Raw genomic sequence first — 20,429 nt, forward strand, 5'->3', positions numbered from 1 at the left:
AATTTCTTCGTATAATTCTTTTGCTTATATATCATAAGGGAATTTGATAAATTCGATAGTGTAAGCTAAGTTCAGGTGTTGGGACTGTTCATGAGAATTATTTTCTTGGTAAAATTTGCTCAACGAAAGTTTTTCTTTCAGTTACAAGTCATTATATGAGTTTTCCATTGTGCTATGTTGTGGGAAATATGGTAAGAATATCGAAACCTGAAATATCTTTAAGAGCCTATGAAAAGACAATGAACAGTAACATAAATGTCAATTGTGATGATGAGAGTCAGCATCCTGTGTGGTGAGGTGTTGAACTTTGGAAGCTGAAGGTATGATCATACTACATAGGATCAATTCTATAGTGTGATTGACGAGTTTAAGTCCAAAACTCGGAACGAGTTCAACCACGATGACGAGGTTGAGTGTCGTCCTCTGAGCGGGAAGCGGCTCTTGAGTATTTACTTACTCCTGAGCATTGAAGACCGTTCCCTCATGGGCTCGCCCTTGAGTGGAGGAGGATGTCACAGGCTGAGTGGTTGAGCTCCAATCCACTATGGATCCTGTGGTTTTCTTTAAAATTCCCTTAATGGGATAAAGAGTTCTCTAATCAATTTTCTGCTATATCAGAAAAGTATAATTTACTGTTGTTATCATCAGTTCATCACCTCTTTTACTAATGCTGGGTGATACCGGGATTTCCTTTCGATACAATACCGAGTAGTATTTTTCCCAGAATCGAAGTACAGTATCGAGTACCGATACCAATACTTCCGCGGCCAGTATCTATTGATATAAATACTGTTATTTTATTTATATTTCTAATAGTGGAACAATATAATATAAAAAATATACTAACAAGACAAACTATTATAAAAAAAAAATTATAATAATGTTTATGGCATAAATTATTCACTTACAAGAGATTTACAATAGATTCAGCCCACGCCTTTGTGGAGCTAAGTTCTTCAGGCAATACAGATAAAAATATTGTAAAATAAGAACAAAATAAAAAATACTATACATATACATTTATACAGTATATATGCATACACACACATATATATGTGTATATATATATACATATATATATATATATATATATATATGTAATTATATTATATTCGTCACGTGTCAGCTTTCGTGATTTTCTACACACACAAATATACATATATATATATATATATATGTGTGTGTGTGTGTGTGTGTGTGTATGTGTGCGTGTGTGTGACAGTATGTAATATGCGTATATCTATGTATATCATAAATATATATATATATATATATATGTATGTATGTATATATATATATATATATATGTGTGTGTATATATATATATATATATATATGGATGTCAAGGTGGGACAAGAGATACACGGTGGTGGAGGCATGTGGTTTATTGCATCCTAAGGTAGAGACTTCACAGTTGCTCTCTGCAACCGGCACACTCATTTGGCACCTGCCCGCCATAGGAAAACATATCATACTTATGCAGGTACTCCATCTCCCCCTCCCCGAGACTAATACATGGGTATACATGGAGAGGCAATGATAAAAAATAATACATGGATTTACATGGATTAAATTGGAAGCATGTGCAAGAATATGGGGACACATACATAGCTGTCGATAGAGTAAAATGCAGTGTGTAGGTAATACATGTTCGTAAAATAATATGAGGAGCAGATACAATAAAAATATAAGCAGATGCTACTGTAATGTACGTGATTTCACAAAAGAAGGTATATGACAGTTAACGATGTCATATATAGTCATTCATCCATGCTGGTCTTCTGGTGCGCCGTGATGGGCATGGCTCCCGTACTGCTTGTGGGTTGGGCGTAGGGTGACTGACCGGTGGCTGCTCGGGCGTAGGCGGAGCTGGATGCGTAGCAGGTGTTGCCCGCCCTGGATGGGGCCCCGATGATGTGAGTCGCAGGTGCTTCCTGTTACAGAGGGTGAGGCGCGCGCTGACGTTCAGTCTGACTCGGTATTGTCGGTATGGGAGCGTTTCCGCCACGGTACTGGTACGGTCCCACAGCTTAGTAGCCTGATTTTGCACTCGCACTTGGGAGCCCGGGTTGATAACTGGAAGCTTTCTGGAGGGTCCGTTCTCGGTGAGGGCAGCACCGCTGTCAGCCATCTGAAGTTCTCTTTGCCGGAGGGTTGCCCCCCAGTGTGTCTACTGTTAGGTGCCAGCGGGCCATAGGTACGCTGTCTCGGAGCTGCCTGCCTGCTGCCATCTGGGCCGGTGACTTATTTATTCCACGGAGGGGGGTGTTGAGGTACTGCAACATAGCCATAGAGGGCTTGTCCGTGTCGAGGTTGCCGCCGCTGTCCGTGTTGGCCATTATTATCCGCTTCCCGACCTTGACTGCGGCCTCTGCCCTGCCATTGGACTGCGGGTGCTGGGCGGATGATAGCTGCACGGACACGCCCGATAATTTGAAAAATTCCCCCATTTCCTCGCTTGCCAGATTGGTGCCACCGTCCGTGGAAATTTGCTCCTGGGCCCCCCACCTGGTGAAGGAGGAGGTGCCGTAGGGGAAGTGGGCCAGCTCCTGCTAACCTGTGAGCCTTTCTGCATAGGCCATGTAAGAGTGTCCGTCGTGCTGGAACATATCCGCTACCATCATCTGGAAGGGGTACTCTGGGGGCGGCGTGATGATGAGTTCCTCTGCAGCCTGGTGCGTGTACGTCGCATTCTTCGCAGGTACCCCTCGAGTCCAGGCCAGTACACCATCTGGCGCGCTCGTCGTTGCATCGAGTCCAGGTCTTGGTGCCCCGCGTGTAGGTTGGCAGCCACCTGCTGATGGAGAGGCTCCGGGATAACTAGGCGGACGTTGCCCTGTTCGAATGTGTATGTCACTAACTCTTGGATAACGACCAGCCTCTCCCTGACACCGTAGAAGGGCCGAAGGCATGCAACTTCCTGGGACATCCTGTCGACCCAGTCTCCAGCCAGGACCCTGGCCATGAGCAGCTGATACACGGGGTCGCTGCCAGTTGCGTGCCTGACACTTGCCTCGTCCACGACGCAGCTGTTGTGCTCTAGTGCGGCCACTATGGCATCGGTGAGGACTTCGTCGAGGTCCACGTCATGGACGCTGGGATCAGCTTTCAAGGTGGGGTATCATGAAAGGAAGTATGCCGCACTGTTACGCTTCCCCGGCAGATACTTGACCGTGAATCGGTACTGCAGGGTTCTCTCCTTCATCCTGAGGAGACGGGGGCTGGATATTACCGTGAGGGCCCGATCGCCCAACAACTTGGTTAACGGGCGGTGGTCCGTCACAACGGTGAGGTTGGGGCACCCCAGCAGGAACAGCCTCGCCTTCTGGGGACACTAGGCTACCGCAAGGTCACCCCCCCCCCCCCACGGCAGCGTAACCAGCTTCGGCGGCAGTGAGATGGCGGCTGCCGCATAGTGCTAGGCTCCACCTGCCCATGCAGCAAAAGGGCGAGGTGGCAGAGCTGCAAGCGCCATACTGCTGAAGGATTACAAACCCTATGCCCTCTTTGCTCCAGTCGGTGATTGCTGCTGTGGGGCGGTTCCTGTCGTAGTAGGCCAACTCGTCCTTTGCTAATTGGCAGATCATGTCCTGGGCGTGATGGAATTTGATGCGGAGTGCCTCGTCCCAGTACACTAACTTCCCGGTTGGTTTCTTGAGGAGCTCCCTGAATGGGTAAGTGATGGGGGCTGTTGCGAAGTAGGGCGCCAGCTGATTGACAAATCCATACCACGCCCTTTTGTCGGTGATAAGAGGGCTGACGTGGCATCGGAAAGTTCTTGATGATCGCCAAACGTTCCTCTGTTGGCTTGTAGGCTTCCCAGCCAAGTTGAAGCCCACAAAGTCCACTTCTCTTCTTGCAAACTAGAATTTCTACAGCTTCAGGGTGACACCCTTAGCTGCCCATGTTTCGAGGAAGTCGTAGGCGTACCAGAAAGCCCCTTCGATGCTGTCGTCGTAGAGCAGGGTGTCGTCTACGCACTTATATTTCCTCTGGATGGCCTAGATGGCGTCGTCGAATCGTCGAGTATACGCATCGCCGGCGGAGCAGTGCCCCATGGGTGTACGACGGTAACGAAATCTCCCCCAGGGGGTAATGAATGTGGTTAGGTCGCGACTTTCTTCGTCTAGCTGCACCTGGTGTTATCCCCAGTACACGTCCGCCACGGTCTTGAATGTGTGCTTAGGTACCCCGCACACCATGTCGAATGGGGCGGGGGTGTGGTGTATTTCCCGCAGCAGGATGCGTTGAGGCGCTGGTAGTCGACTGTACGGCGTGGCTGTCCTGACTTCTTGGCGACGACTACCATACGGGCACACCATTCGGTCGGCTGCCCGGAAGGTACCGGTTCTATGACGCCACGGGCGACATCCTCTTCGAGCTGGGCCTTCACTTCCTTTTCCCAGTGTTTTGGCACCGATGCTGGGGTGTGGCATGCGTAAGGCATGGTTCCTGGGAGCAGGTGGATGTGGTGCGGTTCCCCCTGCAGCACTGGCAGTGGCTTCCTGGCTGTGTTAAATGTCGTCGTGGCGAAATGTTGCAGGAGCCAGGCTTCCAGCCTGGCTGCATGTTCCTCCTGGGGTGGCAGGGGCACCTAGGCGGGTCGGGGCCGTGCCATCGAACAGGCTCACATGTGCCACCGTGGGGGAGGGGTGGCGGAACTCCTTGGGTACCAGCATCAAGTCCCTGCAGGCGTCCAGCGACAGGAAAAGGTGCTTTGCCGACTGCACGAAGTACACATCCTACTCCGTGGTGCGGCCTTGCAAGGTGATGTGGCACACTGCAGATCCGAGGCACTTCAAGGGGAGGACTTGGAGGTGTGACAGCAGGGAGGGGCCTGCCACACATACCTGTGCCCCGGTGTACGCAACGGCGGCGACAGGCACTCGTATTCCTGTGTCGGTGTGGACGGCTGTCACCTCCACTACTGGGTGGTGGGCGAGGTTGGCGCCCGCAACAAGCACAGCGCTAGACACATCTGTCGGGGATCCTGTTGTTTTTGCATGTGATTTTCTGCAGCGTTTGTAGTAGTGCCCCTGCTTGCGGCACCCGTTGCATACGGCGCACTTAGCGTTGCATGAGGCTCTGCCAGAGGAGTGGCGGCCGCCGCAGTTCCCCCAGGGAGGGGGTGGGGGACCCCTACCTGTGCCAGCGATGGTTGCATTCGGATGATCTGCCTCGGGTGTCTCGCTGCCAGCTGCGCAAGAAGTTTCCCTCCAATTGCATTGGCGCGCAGCGGCGTCGACGCGAGCCGCCTCGTAAGCACAGCACCTGGCCCTAAGGGCACTAACACTATTGATGTCGTTGCTACATTGGTACACATGACGACGCATAGCCTCATCACTTAGGCCCACCGTTAACTTAGATAATAACATATATTCGGATAAATTACACTGGCACTGAGGGCACTGAAAATTGCAATCGGTGGCCTTTTGGGAACACTTTAAAAAATATTCGCTAACACTTTCCCCTTGTATCGCATTGAAAAACTCCGACCATAACACAGCACGGTTTGTAGACTGTAACACAATATCATGAATAAAATCCATGGCTTCCGTAGCGGTGAGGTTACTCCATCCCTGTGAGGTGAATCCGACATCCAGCGCTCGTTGCAGAGGGGGCGTGCAGTATAGCCTGATGCGGTGGACGACCTAGTAGGGCGGTAGACTGCACAGTTCGATCCAGCCCTCCATCGACCTCCTCCAGGACCTGAATGAGGCGGGCTTCAGCTCAATTTCACACTTCTCTGGCGCTGCAGACGCAGGGACACGAGGTGCAGGGGTAGCATGTGTCGTAATCCGGTCGCGGAGGGCGTTGATCATTTGTTGCTGTGCCGCCATGGCCTGCCTGGCAGGGACGAGCCCCACGGGGGACGACAGGGCGTGCGGCCCTTGGGGTGGACTGCGCTGAGCGGCGCTGGAAGGGCATGGTGAGGGTCACGGAGGTCCTTGACAATCACTGCACCATATTGGATGTCAAGGTGGGACAAGAGATACACGATGGTGGAGGCATGTGGTTTATTGCGTCCTAAGGTACAGACTGTTCACAGTTGCTCTCTACAACCGGCACACTCACTTGGCGCCTGCCCGCCATGGGAAAACATATCGTACTTATGCAGGTACTCCATCAATATATATATATACACATACAAGAAGTGGTAGAGCTTCTGCGAGTTATAAAATTAACGGAAAACCCAGTAGCCATAGATTGAAAATGAGGATGTCCATTAGCATGGGATTAACGAAAAGGGGTAAACTGTCAATAAACAACACCTGTTAGCTGTGACTCACGTCGTAGGTTGAAAACAAATTTGTGATATGAAAAATTTATGGTACTTTTATACACATTCTCGATTTCTCAGAAAGCACTCAAAGTATCAATACTTTGACATTTATATTGATACTCTTGATACTCGGGTGATATCGGAAGTATTGATATGCCCAGCACTACCTTTTATTCACAGTTTTTTTTTTTTTTTAAACTATTAGGTCTTCATATGAAGTCTTATAACCATCCCACACAGGTCCCCCAATGTATGCCACAAATAACAGCTTTGAGTATATTTCTTCTTATCAGCCTATCAGCACAGCTCTCACCCGTCTTGGCTGGCTGAAATTTTCAGCCCAGCCGAGATTTACAGCTCATTGTTCAGACTTCCTACCAACCAAAATTGTATGCTCAGCTCCCATCAAGTTTCACTGTCAAGTTGCCATGAGTGCTTACGGCCGCACCTTCGTCTGCAAAACATTCTACAAAGCGGGCCTGGTTTTTTGGCCCTAACAGTTACGATCTCTGGGCTGAGCAACAGCACCTCCCTTCCAAATTCTGTGCTTGGTTGTGCTGTGAGCAGACTGGTTGGCCTGATGGGCATTGAAGAGGTTTATATGTAATTAGAGAGCTTTACATGGGCAGCAATGCTCTTTGTGATGAGCGGAGTGTTTGTCCCTGGGGCTATGACTTTTATCTAAGAGCCCTCGGCCAGGGTGAAATCCCAGGGCTATCTTGACCAATTCGAACCGATCTACAAGACCACTGACATTCCTTGTCAGGAACTTCTGCCACCAGGATAGAAAACCATATCCATTTCAACCTGGATGTTGAGGTGAATATAGAGGGCAAGTTTCACTAAATCTGGTACAAGTGTAACGACTGCAACCTCTACCAAGATGCTATGTACTCCAACATCATCAGAAAGCCTCTCTATAAGAGCAGGAAATTCAAGATGAGATTTGGAATAGATTAATCATCCACCTTTCCAGCCCTTCCTTCTCCACCTCCCACTGCTCCTGCACAGGCTATTGTAACACCACCTCCAAACAAGAAGAGCAGGTATTGAAAAATCTCCACTGCCCAGGTCTGCCTGCTTCAGACTCACTTGCCAAGGCCCCCCCACTCCAGCCACCAACAAACCCTGCCTCAAGACCCACCTACTGCCAGCAAGACCCTGCCTGCTACCTGCCCAGCCATTCCAGTTTCAGACCTGCCTGCTCAAGACCCACCTGCCACCTGCTCATCACTGCCAACCTCAAACCTACTGCAAGGACGTCTTACAACGCTTGTACCCTTCTTTTTAGCATTGTACATATTCTCTGTAAATACCCTATAAATACTGTTTATGCTCTTAGGTGCAGAATCTTCTGTCCTTCATTTTTATGTATGATTCATTATTATATGTCAAGCGTGGGCTTTTATATTAATCATAATGTCAATTCCAGAAAACACAAATGCCCCTCATTTCTCACCTGTTTGGGGTCAGTCAGTCACCTGCCCAGCAGGGTGCTACAATGTCATACACACAGGTCAATGTACTCTACCCATCTCAGGAATAAAGCATCACTCGGCTATGGTCTCTCTGTCGTACCTCATAACTGGTGACCCCGGAGTTTTCCCTTAACGGACTTACAACAGTAATTTCTAAAGAAATCATTTGGGCTCGCGACTACATTCACCTCAACACTATCAACTGATTCATCTTGGCACAAGTTATTTTGTGTCTTGCTGTTAGCAAAGTTTTGCTACAGTTTCCCTTAACGGACTCACAACGGCGATTTCAACCAATCGTTTGGGGTCACAACTCCATATACCCCAACACCACTAACAAACTCATTACAGTGCAAATCCTTTTGTGTTCTGGCATTTACAAAGGCAGTTTTGCCACGGCAATTAGCCACTACTCGGCAGCTTGGAATTCCTACTCCGTTAGTGGACTAAATACGGCTCACTACTGAGTTTCGGAGTGTGAGGTAAGATGACAGGTTCAGACATCGACAGTACCTCGCCCCTCTCAACTGAAGGGCACAGAGCGATATTCACACAAGTAACACAAACACCCACACAGATGTCAATGAGACATAAGTTACAGCTGCCTCCATTCACACCAGACGCAGCGACAGTATGGTTTCAGCGTGCCAAGTCCCACTTCAGGTTGGCAAACATCCCCGATGAAATAAGAAAACCGAACATGGTGATAGTAATGCTAGCACCGGACGCATTTAAAAGATTTTCTCCGGATTGAAACAAAGGACGGGACCCATGAGGTCTGGCAACCTGAAGAAGAAACTGACGGAGGTCTATGATCTCCCGGTACCCGTGAGGGCCCAGCGCGCCGTCGACCTGATGACAATGACCCTCGGCGACATCCATACCTCAGCAGCCTGGGACGAACTAATGGACTTCCTCCAGCTGAATGAGCTCGACAGAGATAAACGGCCCAAGGAGATAAGCCTGTCAAGGGAGATCTTCCTCTGTCGCCTTCCCCAAAGCATCAGCGCCCAGTTGGAGGGCGCCGAGGATCTGGACGTGCCATCATTGGTCGCAAAGGGCGACAAAATCCACCTGGCAGCCAAGGCTGCCAGATACACTGCCACCACCTCCGTCAATGACGTCCCGGAGGAGACAGAACAGTACCCGGTGGAGCCGGACGAGGTAGGGGTCAATGCAATCTACAGCGGAGACCCTAATACTTCCGCCCAAGGCTTCCATCACAACGACAGCAGCAGCAACGCCAGCATCACCCCCAGCAGGAGCCATGACCTTCCAAAATGGTGCTACTTCCACCGAGTCTGGGGGAAAGGGGCGCGGAAGTGTGTCCAACCGTGAGACCATCCCAAAAAATTAGGTGGGCGACCATGCCTACAAGCAACCGTGGACCAGGCGAGGCCCGATCACGTGGGCTTCTACATCTTCGACATTAACTCTCGAAAAAGGTTTCTGGTGGATACCGGCGCTACGGTGTTGACGTTCCTGCCTTCAAAGGATGACCACGACCTACCATCAGATGACAGGGCCACCCTGTTTGCCACGAACGGCAACCCCATCGCCTGTTACAGAACGAGGACACTGAAGATATCCATTATGGGATAGGATTACAGCTGGCCTTTCCTGATCACAGACGTCAAGGTGCCCCTCCAGGGCGCCGACTTCCTCGCTCACCACGGACTGCTGGTAGACGTGCGTCGCGAACGACTAGTCAACCAGAGGACCTACCGGTCCCATCACCTCTCTAGCGTGCCAAGCCTTCCAAGGGTGTGCTCAGTCGTGCCTCATGAATACGGCTGCCTGCTGCAGGAATTCCCGGAGGTCTTCAAACCCGAGCTCCGCCAACTGGAGAGGGTCCCCACCAAGCATGGGACATTCCATCATATCTCAACGATGGGGGCCCCAACCCACTGCAGATTCAGATGCCTTCCACCGCAGAAGCTACAGAAAGCCAAGCGCGCCTTCCAGGAGATGGAGCGCATGGGAATCTGCAAAAAGGCGTCCAGCCAGTAGGCATCTCCGCTGCACATGGTTAAGGAACCCGACGGAAGCTGGAGGCGCTGCGGCGATCATAGATGCCTAAATCTGGCCACAACACCTGACCACTACCACCTGCACAACATGCAGGATCTTACCGGGGCCCTCCATGGGGCCACTATTTTCTCCAAAATGACAAATTCAGAGATAATTTGTATTTTTCCTAACCATACAAACCTTAGCTATTTACATTGGGTTATTACTTTCGGCGTAGCTGAAATGACGAGCCATTAGATTTTAACGAGGGTTTCCTACCACGCGCTAGTTAGCAGGGGTAGGGGGAGGGGTAGCTTGCTACCCCTCCCTCCCTCACACACCGGTGAAATGTCTCACTTCACTTAGAGGTAGGATTGATTGATTGATTGATTTAAAAGTTTTCAGGCATCCTGACATCTAAGGTCATTGATGCCGGTAACCTTTAATTTATGTATACAAAAATAAAAAATAAAACAAAATAAAAAATAATAGAGAATTCAATTAAAATCATAAAAGTTGAATGTCATAAAAGTTAAATATTTTTCAGAAGACCTGCTTCTGAAATAAATCTAAAAATGCCACTTGCATGGTAGGACACATCATTTCTGAGAATCTTGGCAAGGATGAACCTGCCACCCTCACCTCGAGCCTCAAACAGATATCTATTCCTTAAGTTGTTATAATTGGGGCATTCGGTCAACAAATGCCTTACTGTTAGAGGTACTAAACAGTCGTCACAATACGGTTGGTGTTGGCCCTTCAGCAGAAACTCGTGTGTCAACCGAGTGTGACCAATACGGAGACGACAAAGAGACGTCTCCTATTTTCGGGGCATCATATTATACCTCCAAGGAGATATGTCATTTGTTACCTCTCGCATTTTATTCCCATCTAGGGTATCCCATTGCTGTTGCCATTTATTGCAAACCAATTTCTTGATGTTAGAGGTAGGACTTGACTTGGGGGACAGGGCTGGCGGGCAAATATGTGTAAATAGCTAAGGTTTGTATGGTTAGGAAAAATACAAATTATCTCCGAATGTCATTTGTTCCGTAACCGAAATACAAACCACGCTATTTACATTGGGTGACTTACCCCTTAGGAAGGGTGGAAAGTCCCCAGCCATACTGGCTTTGGCTTTACACGGGGACTCAGAATCCGAGTGAGTCGCACTCGAGAAAAGGAGTCCCTGCACCTCACAAGTTCCTTGCTCCGCAAGGAAACGTGTGGCCTACATAAGCTTGTGTGTGAAGGAAGAAAGTGTGATCCGTCCTAGGCAGTTGACCTGGAGTTCCAGAAGGAACTTTGGGTTAGGACGTTCCCAATACCCCCTCGTCAGGGTATGGGGGACGCGACAGTATTGACTCAATACTTGGAACACAAGGAAGCATGGTTTACCTGCAGAGGTTTGAGGTCAGCTATGCAGAGACCAGGATGCTGCTTCCCCAGTAGAGGGAAGGATGAAGAAAGAAGTAAGTGCCAGACATACTTCGTTCATGCAGACTAAAACCTGATAACAATGCCCTCAACCTTCTGCTACCTGTCCAAAAAGGAGCCTGAGGTTAGACCAGCTGTTGTGTAGCCACCACAGAGTGACAGAAACGTAACGATACTCCTGTGGGTCACGTCCTGCAGGAAGCGGGCTGCGAAGGTCATTAGACGCTTCCAGACTCCAGCTTGTAGCACCTGCGTCACAGAGTAGTTCTACTCGAAGGCGAGGGACGTTGCAATGTATCCGACATCTTGCTGTAGGGCGACGTGACGGGGGAGGGTCTGGATTCAGGTCGAGATGAATGTCCTTGAGTCCGAGCTGAAGAGGTATACTGGTGACTCTCCCCTGTGTCCTCCCTGTGCTCCCAAACCGGCTGCACGTGAGGACAAACTGCAGCTGTTCTCAAAGATAACCCCTCGATTCCTTTACTGGCAAGAAGGAGGTTTGAATCATCTGATACAGAAAGGAGACTCGAAATTTTGAAGGAGTCGAACCGAAGGTCCGGGACTCCAAGATTCTGAGTCTAGAAAACAACTCAGGAGCGAACCTGAATGTTGCCTTCCCCTATTCTCTTGAAAGGGCGGAGTCGTACGAGACCATGAAGATTGCTTACAAACTGGCCGAGGCCAGAGTGAGCAGGAGCACCGTCCCCCAAGACGGAATACGATCAGAGGCCTGACGTAATGGTTCTTGAGAAGATCTCTTAAGGGACTAAAGAGTCCGAACCATGCTCCATGGAGGAGGTCTCACTCCGACTGGGGGCAGGGACGTTCGTAGCTTCGCATGAGCGAAGAAAGGTCCAGCGGGAAGGAAAAAGTCTACTCCTTTCAGAATGAAGGCCAGGGAAAGGCTGAGCGATAGGCTTCACTGCCGAGAGCGAAAAAGAGTTTCCTCCCGCTGAAAAGCAATAACTCCGTTATTGCTGGAGAAGAGGCCTCAAGGGAAGAGGTATTTCTCCCACGACACCAACCACAGAAGACTCTCCACTTCGCCTGGTAGACCGCTGCGGATGACTATCGCAGGTGACGCGACCTCCGCTCCGCGACTGTAGCCGGGTGTCTCTTCTTGAGGAGGCGGCGTAGTGTCTCCCGGCGTGAAGCCGAAGCGATGCAACGGCTCGTGAAAGATGTTGTAGTGTGGTTGTTTGAGTAGCCTGTGCCCTGGAAGAAGCTCTCCCGGGAGTTCCGTCAGGGGAAGCAGAGGGTCCTGAAACCGTTCAGCGTATAGTCACAGCGGAGCTCTCAGGGCCATCGAAAGGTTGACAGACAACCTGGTCTTGTTGAGACCCATTCTCAACAGACAACAATGGTGGGAAGACGCAGGCGTCGATGTTGTCCCACCGTCACCGGAAAGCATCTTGCCAAAGAGTCTTGGAGTCGGAGACTGGGGGGAAGAACAGCGGAAGCTTGAAGTTCCAAGCTGTCGCGATCAGGTCCCCCAGGCCAGGACTTGCTGGTTACTATAGGCCAAAGACCCCCAGGTACTCTCTGTCTGCGAGGCTCTGCTCAGATAATCGGAAAGAACATTCCTCTGCCCGGAATGAGCGAGCCGATAGTGGTATTGAGAGGACCTCGGATCATCTCAGTATCTCTACTGCAAGATGCGACGGTATGAAAATGCGTCCCCTGCTGGTTGGAATACGCCAGTCCATGAAGTCGTCGCGCACGGAGCGACTCGGCAGGAACTGTAGGATCTGTAGAGGGGCCAGACTACGGCCCCTAAGCCTGCCTGAATGATGGGGAGGTACCCTTCAGGTCCTGACCATAGGCCTGAACCGGAACATGGCCCCACCCCCCTTTTCTTTGACGAGTCCGAGAACAGCATCAAAATGTGGGGAAAGGACGAGAATATCCACTCCCATCAAGAGGTTCCATAGGTCAACCCCCATTGCAGGTCTAAATGTTCCGCTGGTCCCATAGGTGCCAGAAAGTCCGGTTAATCGTTGCTTTGATACCACCGGAACTTGGGCCGCCTCACAGGAAACTTATCCTGAGGCGACCGTTCGGGACTTTAGACGGGTCAATGAGGAAAAGAGACCCAGGAAACGTTCCAAGGTAGGGCTGAAAGCTCTGCTTGACCGAGAACAGTTACTGCGACTCTCCTCAGCCTTGCCACAGACAACTGAAGGGAAGGCTCGGAGAAGGAGTCAACAGCATCTGGTGTTCCCAGGCGGTCACCCATCCAAGTACTGACCAGACCCAACGTTGCTTAACTTCGCTGATCGGACGAGAAGCGGTGTTTTCAACGTGGTATGGCCGTTGACTCAATATCATGGCTAGATACTCCAGATGTTGAGGCAGAAGTAAAGAAGGCTCCTAGCAAATTACCATGATCCCACACTCTTGGTAAAGACCCGGAAGCTTGTCCCGGTGCCGAAGAAGGTCGAACCCGAGCCTACCGGAGTTGACCAGACCTCCAAAAAGCAAAGGAGGCGGAAGCCTGCTCCTGAGCGGCCATGAGGAAAGCAGGGAGAGTTCTCTGGGGAGAAAAATCTGCGATGCCGCGGCGGGATCGCCACACCGCATCTCAAGCAGGAACACCTGTAGTCTAGGCTGAATTCCAAGAGCTTCCTGGAAGATGGATGGAATGGAACCTGGAAGTACCCGTCCTCCCGATCCAGGGTCTAAGGAGTCCTGCAGCCTCGCTACCAGTCTGATCGACTCTGCTGTTCACGATGGATGAAGTTTGTTCGACAAACTTGAACAGAGCTGAGAGGTCGACGACGGAACTTCCGTCTCAGATGCTTTCCCAGAAGAAAGGATCGACTGAAGAAGCCGGGGGGGGGGGGGGGGAGCCGTCGACGACCCTATGGAGGACCTTCTCCTAAGGCATGGATCCTTCTGCCCAACGGGCAAACCACTTGCCGACCCCATGGCATAGAGGCTCAGTGACACTGAATTCGCTGACCGTGACGGAGAGATGGTAAGAGCAAGGCGCGATATCCTTGGCTGATCCCGGAGACCGTGCAGGAATCGGCATCGGGAAGCTGTTATCCGGACGAGTAACCTTAGGCATCCCCCCAGCGTGAGACCTGCAAGGGGGGTTGCCAATCCTAGAGTTTGTGAACTCTGCCGCTCCCTCTAGGATTATGCCTCCCCGGGAGAGCCTCCCGTGCTACCTGTCCCTGACAGGAGGGGACTGCTATTGTACACCTTGTCTTAGCTGCCGTAGCCAGTCCGATAACTTAGGCTGACGAGGCTGAATGAAGAGGCGTCGGAGGCCTGCAGGGTCTGGAAGGAAGCGCCTTGGAGGAGTGAAAACGGAAGTCGACTTCCTCCGCACAACAGCTGTTCATGTCTCTGTCCTTGGGCTCAAACAAGCTCTTCCCAAGGATGGAAGAGTGTCTGAGCTTGTCGACATCCACGGATGAGACACCCGAGAGGAAGCCCTTGGTCACTGCGTCTAGATACTCCAACATCGAGTTTGCCCGCAAGTTCGAAACTTGGCGACAAAACGCCAAAGTGCTTGAGCCCGAGAGGAGGAAAGTACCCATGATCTTCCTGGAGCTTCCTTGTACAAAACCTCGGGTTGCAACCGAGGAGGGAAAGGACCTGGTAAGCCCCTTCCACGAGATGGAGAAGAGGAAGGGCTAAACCAGTCAGCCCTTGCCCAACGGAGAAATCTCGAACGGAAAGCTCCCTGGCAAGACCCTTCCAGGGAATGACGAGGAAGGGCTAACCCAGGTTCTGGAAAGAAGAATGTTGCACAGACATCCCAGAAGATTCTTCCTGCTCTTGCATGTGCCATGCTCTGCGTTTACGGGGTGAAGACCGTGTTCTGGAAATACGCTCCAGAAGACTCGCCCGGCTGGCCGTGTTGCGAAACTCCGACGGGAATCGCGGTCGCAATCGCCCTGGCACTCGCGCGATGGTAAATCAATGGTTTGCGCGTGGCCGAACCTGGAAGCGCCCGTGCGCGGGCACGCAGGAGCGCAGACGAAAGTGCGCGAGGGAGCACAGAAGGAGGGCGAGCATGGTATGAAGGGCGAGAGCTGGTGGTCGGAATCCGATAGTTCACAGGCGAGCGATGACCCGTAGACAAGCAATGGCTACTGCAGGAATCGAGCCGGCGCTCGCGCGATGGAACACCGTCGGTTCGCGCGACGGAACACCGTTGGTTCGCGCGATCGCAGGCGAACATTGGAGCGCATGCGCGCGGGCACGTGGGCGTGCGGTCGCGCGGGCACGTAGGCGTGTGGTCGCGCAGGCACGTGGGCGCGTTGACGAGCGATGGCGCGTCTTGGCGAGCGATGGCCCGTAGCCGAGTGAAGGCGCGTTGGCAAGCGATGGCGCGTCGGCAAGCGATGGCGAGTTGGCAAGCGACGGCGCGTTGGCGAGCGGTGGTGAGTTAACAAAACGCTAGCGCGCAGGCAAAGAATCGCGCGGGCGCGTAGGAGATCGCTAACGCGTAAGAGACTAGGGATGGTTAGCGCGCATCGCGCTAAACAGAAGGCGCGCAGGTGAGCGCTGATGCGAACTGTCAATCAGGCGATCCTGGACGGTCAGAAAAAAAAACCGTTGGCGACCATTGGTGCGTGGCAGGAAAGGGCGCGCAGATGTGCGCTGGCGATTGAAGAAAGCTGGCGCACAGAAGGACAGAAGTTAAGGTGAGCGCTGGCGAGCAGGAGGAAGATCTACGGCAAGACTCAGCTACCGGAGATCGTCCACAGCAAGCGAGCGCTAGATCGCTACTGATGGTGTCCAGGGGACCTGTAACGCGTGGAAGATCAATGGCGATCGTTGACGCGCAGGAGGTCGCTGACGAGCAGGCGAACGTTGACGCGTCTGTGGTCGCTGGCGAGCTGGTGGTCGCTGGCGAGCTGGTGATCGCTGGCGAGCTGGTGATCGCTGGCGAGCAGAAGGGCGACGCGTGGAATCCTGAGCGAACAGTAGCTTAGAAGCACGCGTAGGCGACCGCGAGCGTTGCTGCGCTGGAGCAGGCTGACGAACCGGATCGTGAGGGCGAGGAGAAGAAGAGTCCTTGTCCAAGACCTGAACCGAAGTTCTAGGTCGCGCGGGCGAACGTGGGCGCACAGGGTGCGAATCAGGAACTGGAAGCGCAGGTGCCCTCTGACGGACAGGAGATCTAGAGCGCTCAGGAGACCGATGGCGCGCAGGGCGCACAACAGGAACAGCAGCAGTGGGCGATGATCATCAGGAGAGCGCTGACGAACAGGAGAGCGCTGGCGAACAGGAGAGCGCTGGCGAACAGGAGAGCGCTAGCGATCAGGAGAGCACTAGCGATCAGGAGAATGCTGACGAGCAGGAGAGCGCCTGTGCGCTAACACTGCAGAAGGGCGTGCAGGGGAACCCTGACACGCAAGGGAAGACCCCCGTGGGAGGCAACCCTTTGCCCCGAAGGGACCGTTGCCCGTCGGATGACGAGGTCAGACTGCTGTCCAGCTGCACCAGGGGCGGAAGGTCAGGAAGGCGTTGGAGATCGATCCCAGGAGAGATCTAAGGAGGTAGGACCTGCAGGCTGCATACGGAGAAGATTCAAAAAGGCGCCTCTTAGCACCCTCATAGGGAGACGGGAGGCCCTTACGACGTAGCGGATGGTGAACCTTACGGCGAAGGCGGCTAACAGCAACAACAGCAGATGAGTCCTCCGAAGAGGAGTCTCTATGAGTGTATTCCCTCGCGAACGAAAGAGAAACACTTCGTAAAAGAGATGGGTCAGCCAGTGACCTAAAAAGAGCAATCCTCCGAAGAGGGGCTCCTGCAGTTGCCCAGCCCCTTGAGCGTAACTGCAGGTGCGACCGCTCAGCACCAAGAGCATAGTCGCACGAAAAAAAGGCAAGAGGAGAACCCCCCAAAGGGGAAAAACTCAAGCCTGAACAGGAAAACTTCCTCGGAAGGAAAGTTACCCACCCAAGGAGGCGAGCCTCCTGAGTGTTCTAAAATGAACTGGAGAGCTGTCAATCGTCACGGGAGTACTTCCAGGAGAAGGAGCCACGCCCCTGACGAAGATCTATAGGGGAGGCAGCAACAGCCGAATCCCCAGGCCTCAACAAGACAGCTCACTCCGTTGTCACATTACAGAAACGAACTAGATCGGTAACTGTGAAAAATAAAAACAAAAATCATTCGTTAACATTCATTCCCCCGGGAAGGCTCCGAAGAGGAATCCCGAGGGAAAAGAACACAAGAATTACACAACAGGCACGTGCCCTCACAACCACTTACACTCACGGAAGGAGAGCTGTAACCAACACAGAATTATAACAATTATAATTATTTAACTATGTAACTATGTAATTATGTAATTTAAAAATGAATGAACACTAAATAAAGAACGAAAACCCCGAAAGGAATCGTTCTACAAAAGCTGAAAAATCAACAAATACAATTAGATTCATAAACTAATTGAGACAAAACGTACGGCGTAGCAACCCCACCCACACGGGAAGGAAGCTACTCAGATGTAGTAAAGGTAACGTAGTAAAAGGGTGAACGACCTCAAAGAGAGAGAGAGAGAGAGAGAAAGACCGTAGTCAAACTCGATCGCGACCCATGAAATTATACCATGGTGGCCTAACTGCCGAGGGCTACACGGAGATATCGTACACTACACACACAAGCACGAACTCTGAAAAGGAAACTTACTGATTTCTATACTTAAATATATACGGTACATAAACACGAAAAAATGTTTACATATATATTGAGTAAAAAAAAGTAAGTGATTAAGTAAAGACAAAACAAATAATGGCTGCCAAGCGGGGACAAAGACAGGCACGTCTGTCCATTGTCCGAGCCAAAAGTGAAGTGAGACATTTAACCGGTGTGTGAGGGAGGGAGGGGTAGCAAGCTACCCCTCCCCCTACCCCTGCTAACTAGCGCGGGGTAGGAAACCCTCGTTAAAATCTAAAGGCTCGTCATTTCAGCTACGCCGAAAGTAATACCCAATGTAAATAGCGTGGTTTGTATTTCGGTTACGGAACAAATAGATCTCTTAAAGGGATTTTGACGTAGGAAAAATCTATTTCTGGGCGAGGGACCTGTGCCGCCCAGTGAATAAGCTCCATTTAGCACTTATTCTTAGCTAATTTACTGCTAAATATACCAGAGAAAAAATGTAAAGGAGTGCTAGGTTAACTAGCTCGCTCACCTATTGGTGTCGGTATAAAATTGGGCGTATATTCCAGAGGTCCCGCACTATTTAGATTAATCCACGACAGAGAACCCCAATAGAGGAGAGCCGTTCAACCTCACTCGGTACTACTAACAATGCATCCGCTCAGAACCCAACTCCTTAGCACCCAAAGTTTGGGGACTCCAAGGGAGAGGAGCTGGGAGGGTTCACTGGGCGGCACAGGTCCCTCGCCCAGAAATAGATTTTTCCTACGTCAAAATCCCTTTTCTGGGCTCGAACCTGTGCCGCCCAGTGAATCTATACAAGAGAAAAATGTCACCAAACTTGCAAAATAAAGGAAAAAACATAAGCGTAAGGGAAATACAGGATGCTTTAATCAGAGATGAGTACCAAAAAACCATTATAAGGGTATCTTAAATATGAACATAAATCCAATAAGGTAGGTATAATAATGCCGTGAGTGATAATATATACAGATACTCAGGAGCATAAAATTTACAAATATAATAACAGTATTCAGGTGCGAGACCAACGAATACAATAGGGTATACTGTAAATGAGGCAGGTAAGAGGGAGAGATAAAGAGTCAAGGCATTAACCTGTGAGTTACTTGGGAGTAACTACGCTCCCTGCGGCTACTGTAGAAAATTTTAGGGCTTCCAAATGTTTAAGGTAGTGTTTCTTGAACACTGACGGTGATTTCCACCCTGTATACCTGGAAAGGTCTGTAAAATTCATGTGGTGAAAGAAGTTCACCGAGGTGGCAACTGCCCTGATATCATGTGCAAGAGGAAAAGAGTCAGGGTTAGCTTGTTTAATAAAATACAAAATTTGTTGCCTGATCCCTTTAATAGTAATGGTACCGCCTTGTTCTCTAACGAATAGAGGCCCCGAGGAGTTAGAGGAGGTCCGGGATAAATAAGACCTAAGAGTAGTGACAGGACACAGCGACGGATCTTGCGTGAGGGGAACAATTTTCCAGGAGGTCCATCTGCTTTGAGGGTCCTCATTCTTAGCCAAAAAGAATTTGTTAGGAGAAAGAAGGACCTCTCCTGAAGGCAGAAAGTCAATATGACCCGGGTCTCTCGACAAGGCTGCCAATTCAGAAATTCTTGCCCCGGAAGCCAAGCTCACTAGGAAAAGTGTTTTCCTGAGAAGGGGCATGTAATCACAAGAACTGTTAATGGTATCAGAAGCCAATTTGAGTACGTCATTAAGGAACCAGGTCACCGGGGTAGGACGAGTAACCGGTTTCAGTCTGGCACAAGCTTTCGGAATTGAAGCTAACAAAGAGTCGGTTAAGTCTATGTTAAAACCCACTAGGAAGATCTTTTTCAGAGCCGATTTAATAGTGGTGATAGTATTGGCTGCCAGACCTGATTCTAATAAAGATCTAAAGAAAGTGACTGTAAGGTTCAAGTTCATACAGTTCACGTCTGAGTCTATTAAAAATTTTGCCAACTTTTTAACTGCAGAGTCATACTGGCGGATGGTGGAATCCCGTTTATCCGATTCTAGGAACAAGGTGTTTTGAGGATCAATATTGGCACCATGCATAGCCGCAAACTTCATAAAGTCCATAAAGTTAGGGCGCTCTGAATGTTTGAGAAAGCGTACACAACGCGTGTTTGTACTATCTGAGACAGAACCGGATTGGGTATCGGGTGAGGGTATAGTCTCAACTCCCGCAGGAGAGGATACCAGTTGCTCTTGGGCCAGTTGGGTGCGACCAAGGCTACTTGTCCCTTGAAGGATCTCAGTTTGTCTAGAACTTTCAGTAAAAGATTCACCGGGGGAAAGAGATAAATCTTTTCCCAGTTGTCCCAATTCTGTGACATGGCGTCTGTGGCGTAAGCCTGAGGGTCTAGATTGGGAGCCACATATACTCTCAATTTGTGGTTGGATTCCGTGGCGAAGAGGTCCACTTGGAGACCGGGAACCTGAGAGAGAATCCACCGAAATGACTTTAGATCGAGTGACCATTCCGATTCTAGAGGGGAGGTCCGGGACAGGGCGTCTGCCACTACATTCCGGACTCCCGCCAGGTGGACAGCTGAAAGATGCCAACGGT

The 20,429-nt window shown here is 50.7% G+C and overlaps 1 protein-coding gene and 2 non-coding genes across 5 annotated transcripts in view; 1 reads left to right on the forward strand and 2 right to left on the reverse strand.

Annotated features, from left to right (window-relative positions):
* The window catches only part of LOC137627825 (annexin B9-like), a 236,275-nt gene that overhangs the window by 203,611 nt on the left and 12,235 nt on the right, over nt 1–20,429 (reverse strand). The window lies entirely within an intron of this gene.
* On the forward strand, nt 323–528 carry LOC137627993 (small nucleolar RNA U3). Its single transcript, XR_011041299.1, has one exon. It is a non-coding gene; the product is annotated as a small nucleolar RNA U3 (small nucleolar RNA).
* On the reverse strand, nt 13,408–13,526 carry LOC137627930 (5S ribosomal RNA). The gene has a single exon (XR_011041246.1). It is a non-coding gene; the product is annotated as a 5S ribosomal RNA (ribosomal RNA).

Source organism: Palaemon carinicauda, chromosome 35, assembly GCF_036898095.1.
Source record: "Palaemon carinicauda isolate YSFRI2023 chromosome 35, ASM3689809v2, whole genome shotgun sequence".
NCBI lineage: Eukaryota > Metazoa > Arthropoda > Malacostraca > Decapoda > Palaemonidae > Palaemon > Palaemon carinicauda.